This window comes from Neolamprologus brichardi, chromosome 3, assembly GCF_056152115.1.
Source record: "Neolamprologus brichardi isolate AB-2024 chromosome 3, ASM5615211v1, whole genome shotgun sequence".
Taxonomy (NCBI): Eukaryota; Metazoa; Chordata; class Actinopteri; order Cichliformes; family Cichlidae; genus Neolamprologus; species Neolamprologus brichardi.
Window position 1 is genome coordinate 55784826 of NC_142106.1, and position 7645 is coordinate 55792470.

Below are 7645 nucleotides of genomic sequence, written 5' to 3' on the forward strand. Positions count from 1 at the left end.
AAAACAAAACTGAGAAGCACAAAAACAAAACTGAGAATCACAAAATCAAATTAAGAAGCACAAAAACAAAATTGAGAAGCACAAAAACAAAACTGAGAATCACAAAATCAAATTAAGAAGCACAAAAACAAATTTGAGAAGCACAAAAACAAAACTGAGAATCAAAAAATCAAAATAAGAAGCACAAAAACAAAATTGAGAAGCACAAAAATAAAACTGAGAATCACAAAATCAAATTAAGAAGCACAAAAACAAAATTGAGAAGCACAAAAACAAAACTGAGAATCACAAAATCAAATTAAGTAGCACAAAAACAAAACTGAGAATCACAAAATCAAATTAAGAAGCACAAAAACAAAATTGAGAAGCACAAAAACAAAAGAAGAATCACAAAAACAAATTGAGAAGCACAATTACATTAAGAAAACCGGAAAGGGTAGGTACCAGTCGGCAACAGGAGACATCACTGATTGGATGTCCGCGCTGTTCGTCTTTGGAACCGGAAGTTACTCTGCCTGTAGCGCATTTCATTTGAAGAAGAACGGCGGAATGTTTTGTTCTAGCTGTGGGAAAAAGCTGGTTGAGGAGTCACCGAACTTTTGCAGCGGCTGTGGCGAGAGGCTTTATCACGCATCTTGCATCGGAGACACTTCACTCCCATTGAGTAAGTTAATAAGCATAATTGTTATTTATTGATTTATTAGCCTAGCGTTAGCTGTTTCCAGACCATAGCAGACCAGAGGGCTGTTCCACTAAGCGAGCTCAGAAAATCGAGGCTCATTTGAAAATGCACGCAGCTGTCAAAATGACTGCTCAAGACCTTTCTAGTAGTGAAGGTTTGAGGGCAGTTCTAGTGTTAACAAACCTCGCAGCTAGGGTGCCACGGACCAGACTTGTCCACAAGCATATTGCATAATGAATGAGCAGAAAGACTGCAGGTTAGCCTCGTTCCTGGAACCGAATTTGGGGCAATCGAGCCTGGATTTTCAGAGTGAGCCTGGCTTTTGGGATTAGCTTGCTTCGTGGAACAGTCCTCTGAGCATTTCCACAACTGAAACGATAATAAATTAGTTCATTTATTATGTTTGGTTAACTTTAGGAACTAACACTATTATGTGTCTATACATTAAAACTTACTGGTGTAGAATTGTATTGGTCAATAGTATCAGTTGCATTGTCATTCCTTGGAAGAAATTTTCTAGTGAGATAAATTCAGTGTTGTCATTATTTGCGTGTTGTGTGGACAATGGAATGTCACATGAATGAATGTCTTTAATGTGTGACATTGTAGTACATTTTTCCTTTGTTTCCCTTTAGCATCACAGACTACCTCAAACTGCCCGACTCCAACCTTCAGCACCTTCATAGAATACAGAAAAAAGAAAAATGAAAAGAGGCAAAAGTTTTCTGAAGGGAGGAAGGGCTTAAAGAAAAAGGAAAAAAGAAAGGTTCAGGTAGTTTGGCTAGCTCAGTCTGAAAACAAGTTGAGGTTAATTTTCTAATGACATTCTTTTGTTATTCCTTAGGGGAGTTGTGTAAAAAATGTTCAGTGTAGTAAAGCTATCCAGAATAAGAACAATTGTTTACGAGTAATTGTACATTTAGGTTGTCAGGAAGATCCCTCTTTTGCAGTTAATAAATATTCAAGTTTGAATAGATCTGCTTAGAGTCATATTAGTATCTACTTGGCCCATTGTTCATGTCTTTTTCCTTACAGATAAATGTCGGCTTGATGACCATTAAAAAGGGTGGTTTGAAGCCATACCGTGGAAAAACTATTTTCCTAACAACAGACCCTGACGCTACTGCCACAAGTCTGCTCAATCAAGCTGTTAAAAAAATGAAGGACTTTAACAAAGATCTAAAAGATGGACCTTTCCTACTTCTGTATCCGGATGGCACTGAGGTCATTACTGTCCCTGGAACACAAAGCTTATAAGGCTGAAGTTGGCAAGCCTTATCAAAGAATCACTGTTTTCATCTGCTTGAAGAGTGACTTTGAAGATGGTAAGCTGCTAATGTTTGTTTGGATTTTGACACACATTCCCTTAGTTTCAACAACTGCTAATTTTGAAATTGTGAAATGATAACATTACGTATAAAGCACCCAAGTCAATAGCATACCTACATTAAAATGGTGAATGGCCTGTATTTGATATAGCACCTTCTAGGGTTCTACAACCCCCCCCCCCCCCCCCCCCGACACTTCACAACAAAACCAGTCATTCACCCACACACTGCTGGTGATTAGCTACAATGTGGACACAACTGTCCTGGGACTCACTGACTGAAGCAAGGCTGCTGTACACAGATGCCATCTATCCCTCCCACTACCACCACCTGGCACGGAGGGTGAAGTGTCTTGCCCAAGGACACAACGACTGCGACAGACTGAGCAGGGCTCAAACCTTCAACCTTTTGATTACAGGGCGGGCTTTTAACTCCTCTGCCACCATTGCTCCCTAAATTAGCTTGTATATATTATGTTTCTTCCTGGAAACATGAAATTCAGCCATTTTTGGATCTACTGAGTCATGAGTTTTCAATGCTAACTTTATGCCTTTCGTATTAATCTATTATTGATGATCAAATAAAGTTTCATACATTAGTATGAATTTAGTTAGCTTAGCTTGATTTGTTTTCATGTTTTGTAGTTGGAGAAAACTCAGACTTGTCTGACTCTGACCCAGAGATTGTTATTAAAAGGCCCTCTGAGTTTGATCTTGCTGATACACTGGTAAGTACAATTTTAATTTTTTTATAGAGTTTTCTTGTTGTTTAGCCACCACCATTTGCCTCAGTTCAGTAAAACAGTTAATAGTTATATGTGAAATACATTTTGTGTGTGTGTGCGTGCTCGCGTGCGTGTGTTTGTTTGTTTGTTTGTTTGTTTGTTTGTTTGTTTGTTTGTTTCAGCCATGGGAACTTCAACATGAAAGCAGTCCTTTACAGAAAGCGGCAGAATATGAGTAAGTGATATTTTAAGAACATGTAATCTTTTACCGTTTTTTGCCTACACTTTGTATTAATGAGATATACACTTTTGTCATTCATTCTGTATATGGTTTTTGGAACATGGACTACATAATACTTGTATTGCTTGTTTCTTAATCAAGATGCTTAAATATTTTCAAAGTGTCAATTAATATTTTCACAGTACACAACAATAATGCTTTTCTTTGTTCTCTAAGGAAGGGTGCTGGGGATCTTGTGCTTGCTAATGAAGTACAACAGGTAAAAAACTATTTTATTAGTAAAACAGTGCAGCAGACAATCTCCACCGCCTTTACTTTGCAATTAGATAACGATTCACTGTTTGCTTATTACATTCATTGTTATTATACAATGCATTTCACATCCTCAATTTTCATACTATCAATAGATTATAACATCCACCCCTTAAAGGTACAATAAGTCATACTACATGAAATAATCACAAAGCAGTCTAATGTCTCAATCATGTTGGAAGGAAGGTTACATTGAAACTAACTGTGTATGACTCGTCTTTGTCATCTAGAATCTTCTGGCGCTGATCCGTAGCCATGAAACTCATGGAACGGGAGGAGGGAGAGTCACTCGTTTGTTTATAAAGATAGACTGCAGTACACAAATTTGACCACAGGATGTTCTTCTTATTTCATTCTTACTTATTGTACCTTTAGATAATCTATTGGGATAGGGAACCTAAGGTACATCCATCTACTTCCGGACCATGGGTCCCCTACTGCTAAAAAAATAGGAGTCTATGAGCCAATAAAAAATATTTTCTGATCCCGTTTGATGTGTGCCATGGATTTAAAATATGATGTCCGTGAAGTATATAAACACATTTTGATGCCAAAAAGTGCTTAAGCGACAGGTGGCAAAGGTTATTTTAGGTTTTGTTTGAAAAGACGTGGCGAAATGTAAATGTTCGTCTCACAAAATTGACATCATCGAACCAGACACAGAGAAGAGGAAAAGCTTAGTTTTGTTTAGCGAGCTTCGAATCCTTCTTCCAGGAGGATGTGGAGAAAACCACTATAAATCTGGCCATGTGATAATTAGCAGCTACGCTGGGGGAGAAAAGCTTCTGAGGCGACGTCATATTTGCGACATCTGACTTGTAGTCATTTTAATGACGAATTTTTAAAAGCTAACAAATCTCAAATTACATTACAGACATAGTCGAAACACAATTATTTATTATTTAAATTGAAGTACAACATATGTGTGATTCAGAGAGTAAGGCAAAGCAGACCAGAAAATAACTTTTATAGCTCCATTCACTTCCATTCATTTTTCTTTTGTTCAGGGACCCATGAGCAGACCAGAAGGGGAGGAGACTTAGGCTCCCTATATTAAAATAATTATCAATTGGTCAAATATGAATTTTCATTCATCCTCATTTCTGTATTTCCAGGTCATAGATTTGGAAGAAGAAAATGATACAGGCACTACTGAATGCCTCACTGTCGAGAGCTCCTGTTACAGGTGCATTGTATCTTGAGTAATTATTCCAGAGGGTTGCACAAAATATATACACACAATTATTATAAATGTATGTAGTTTGACTCTTTTACATTAGATTCTTCAGAAAAATAGTAGAATCGTTCTATAAAACTGGAACTGCATGTTTATGCATTTGTCTTTTTGCATCTACACTTTGTGTACATGTTTTCACTCTGCAGAAACTACACACAGCTGTTTGAACCGATTGTGATTGATGATGAAGATCCTACTCCTAACGAAGCCAAAGCTGAGCCCCCAGAGGAACCTGTGTTAGTAATTTAAACATTTGAATCCAATTAACCGCCATCTAGTTCTGTACAAGACATCATGCAATCATGAGAGAAGTATATACACCTTTAAAAAATAAGTTTCCCTTTTTTTTTTAGAGACACCAATTTGCAGGCACATGAAATTATTGCAAATTTGGCACTAGAACTTGACCACAAGAGGTCAGCAGGTTCAATATATCAAGGTCAGCTGTATGGGATGGAGCTGTTAGAGGATTTCGACGCAGCACATACTCTGACAACTACAACATGTTCATCAAGTTTAATGATGATGCTGGCAGCTTTGAAGAAGGTTTGGATACAGGTGGCCCGAGGCGTGAATTCCTCACACTTCTTATGGGCAGTCTGAGAAATCGCCCCATCTTTGATGGACCTCCAGAGAGCCGTTATCTTGTATATAATTCAAGAGGTGGATGTTTTCTCCGTAATTATTACAATGGAAATTTTAATAAAAATTGGCTTATTTTTTTCATTAGCATATTTAATAGCAATTAACCATGATAATTATGTGCCCTGTATAACAGCTGCCAGGCTAGATGAGTACTTTTTAGCAGGAAAGATGATCGCTGTATCCATTGTGCATGGGGGACCAGCACCACATTTCCTCTCCAAGAACCTGGTCAACCACATCACAGGGAATCAGAGTTTCAGCACCACTGTAGAAGATGTGCAAGATGAGGAGATCACAAAAGTTCTACATCCGGTAGAAAATTACCTAGGCTCAGGGAATGGGTTTACTTAGAAGACACTTGGGGCCAGTTTAAAAGATTTAATCAGGATAAAAGTTATCCGGGTTGGATCATATCTTGAAAGTAGGTTCAAGGTAGATTCTGTAATCTGAAAGGACAGATTTGCACCTCCCAACAACACAAGTGAAATAACAAATTGATTATTTTTTTTAATCCAATGTTTGAATGAATTGTAAAAGTAGTGAAAATTATATTTTTGTTTTTCTTACAGTAAACCTTTTTTTATATATATAGGTCCTGAAAGCTGAATCAGAGGAGTCTTTGCATAATCTTATTTTGCAAAACAGCACAATCTTCCAAACTGCTGGATGACGTCAAGCCTTGTGAGAAACAAGCATTTGTGGAGGAGTACCTCAGATGGTACATCCTTGAAAGAAACCAAAGTGTCATTCAACGGTAAACTCATTACTCCTTTTAAATTCAGGATGGCCAGTTGCTCATCACAGCAGCCACTGACATTTTCAGACCTTCAGATGTATATGAAAAAACTGATTCAGTAGCATCCGTGTGATCTGATGAACAACAACATTCCTGAGCCACTGTCGCACGCTATTAACCTTTTGACACTAGAACTCTAATTTAGTATACATTTATTGTTCACAATGACCCATAATAATCATAGTCATGCAACATGATTCATTTTTCAGTTATTTATAAAAAGAAGTGATCCCTTGTTTGACACACTTGTTTATTCCAGTGTGAAAGCACTATTTTTTTTTTTAAATGCTGAAATCCCAATGAGCTCTTCTTTTTTTGCTGTCACAGTTAATTTCTGAGCACTATGAATTGTTTTTGTGTATGAGTGATTCTATGCATTTGAAATCTGGCCAAATTTATAATGAAAGATCTAGTAGGTAAAGACATTTAAACACAATTTAGAAGACTGCAATAGTTATAGCTATAAACCAATTATTAGTTATTTGTCTATCCTTTGCAGATTTAAAGATGGACTGGAAAGTCTGAATTATTTAAGTGCACTGCAACAACATTCCAGTGTGCTGGCCCCACTCCTATGCTTCTCTGCCAAGGCCCTGACTGCTTCAGAACTGGAGAGCATGTTCAGACCAGATCTCAGCCCAGCAGGAAGCAACAAGCGGCATAAGGAGGTCCTAACACTTGGCTTTTAGGCAGATTATCTCCTTGATTGTGAAGGTTTGAATGGCAGTTTTTATTTGTTTATAGTTTTATGAAAGGAGAGGTAAGGAAATAAATTTTCTGTAATGTACTACAGTGTTTACTTTCTTCTTTCAGAGAAGGCAATAGCAGTGTGTCTGGAAGATTTGATGATGTTTGCCACAGGGCTGACGGCAGTTCCACCGGCAGGAATGACACCACCACCATGCATCCAGTTTTTAAGTGATTCGCCTTTTCCAGTTGAAAACACCTGTGCAAATACTCTGAAGCTACCCATCTGTGACTCATACAGCATCTTTAAGGCCAACATGGACTTTGGAATTCAAAATGCTCCAGGATTTGGATGTTCTTAAATCAGCAAGGTCATCAAGTTACAGTTACTGAGTTACCCTGTTAGGTTCAGCTGCTGTTGGCACACTACTTAACACATTCATGTGACAAGCAACTTCCATATTGTTAAACATTTAGTTGTTTTAGTTGTTTTTTCTGAATATTGTGTATGTTGGAAAAGTCACAGAAATGCTGGACACTATTTGTAAATGGTTTTATTAAAGAAAATTTTAAATGTTTCCTTGTGGTTAAATGTTAATATTTAAATCCATGCCAGTTGCTGTATATTATGAACAATATTATATTCAATTTAGCAAGAGGGAAAGGAAACACTACTAACATTAAAAAATGAAGGAAAAACAGAAGGGCTGGAGCACTCAAGTAAGTCCAAAGGTTTTATTAGGTGCAAAAAAAGGAAAGAAACTAACGTTTCGACACCGTGTGTGTCTTCGTCAGAGTAACTCTGACAAATGTCATTACAAACTGAAGTTCAGTTGGTATCTAAAACCCAGCTATGTCCTTCAGGGCCAAATACAGTTCTGTGGCCGATTCACAGTCTTGTGGCTGCTGCAGTGTGTTTTGTTGTACAGCCTGTTGTAAATATTCCTCAATGTTTGGATCACCACACAATCCAACCGGTAGCCCCTCCTCGGG

General features: G+C 37.6%; 1 pseudogene; it reads left to right on the plus strand.

Annotated features, from left to right (window-relative positions):
- The first annotated feature begins 549 nt into the window (after nucleotides 1-549).
- Nucleotides 550-7090, plus strand: LOC148105907 (G2/M phase-specific E3 ubiquitin-protein ligase-like; annotated as a pseudogene).
- The last annotated feature ends 555 nt before the right edge of the window (nucleotides 7091-7645 follow it).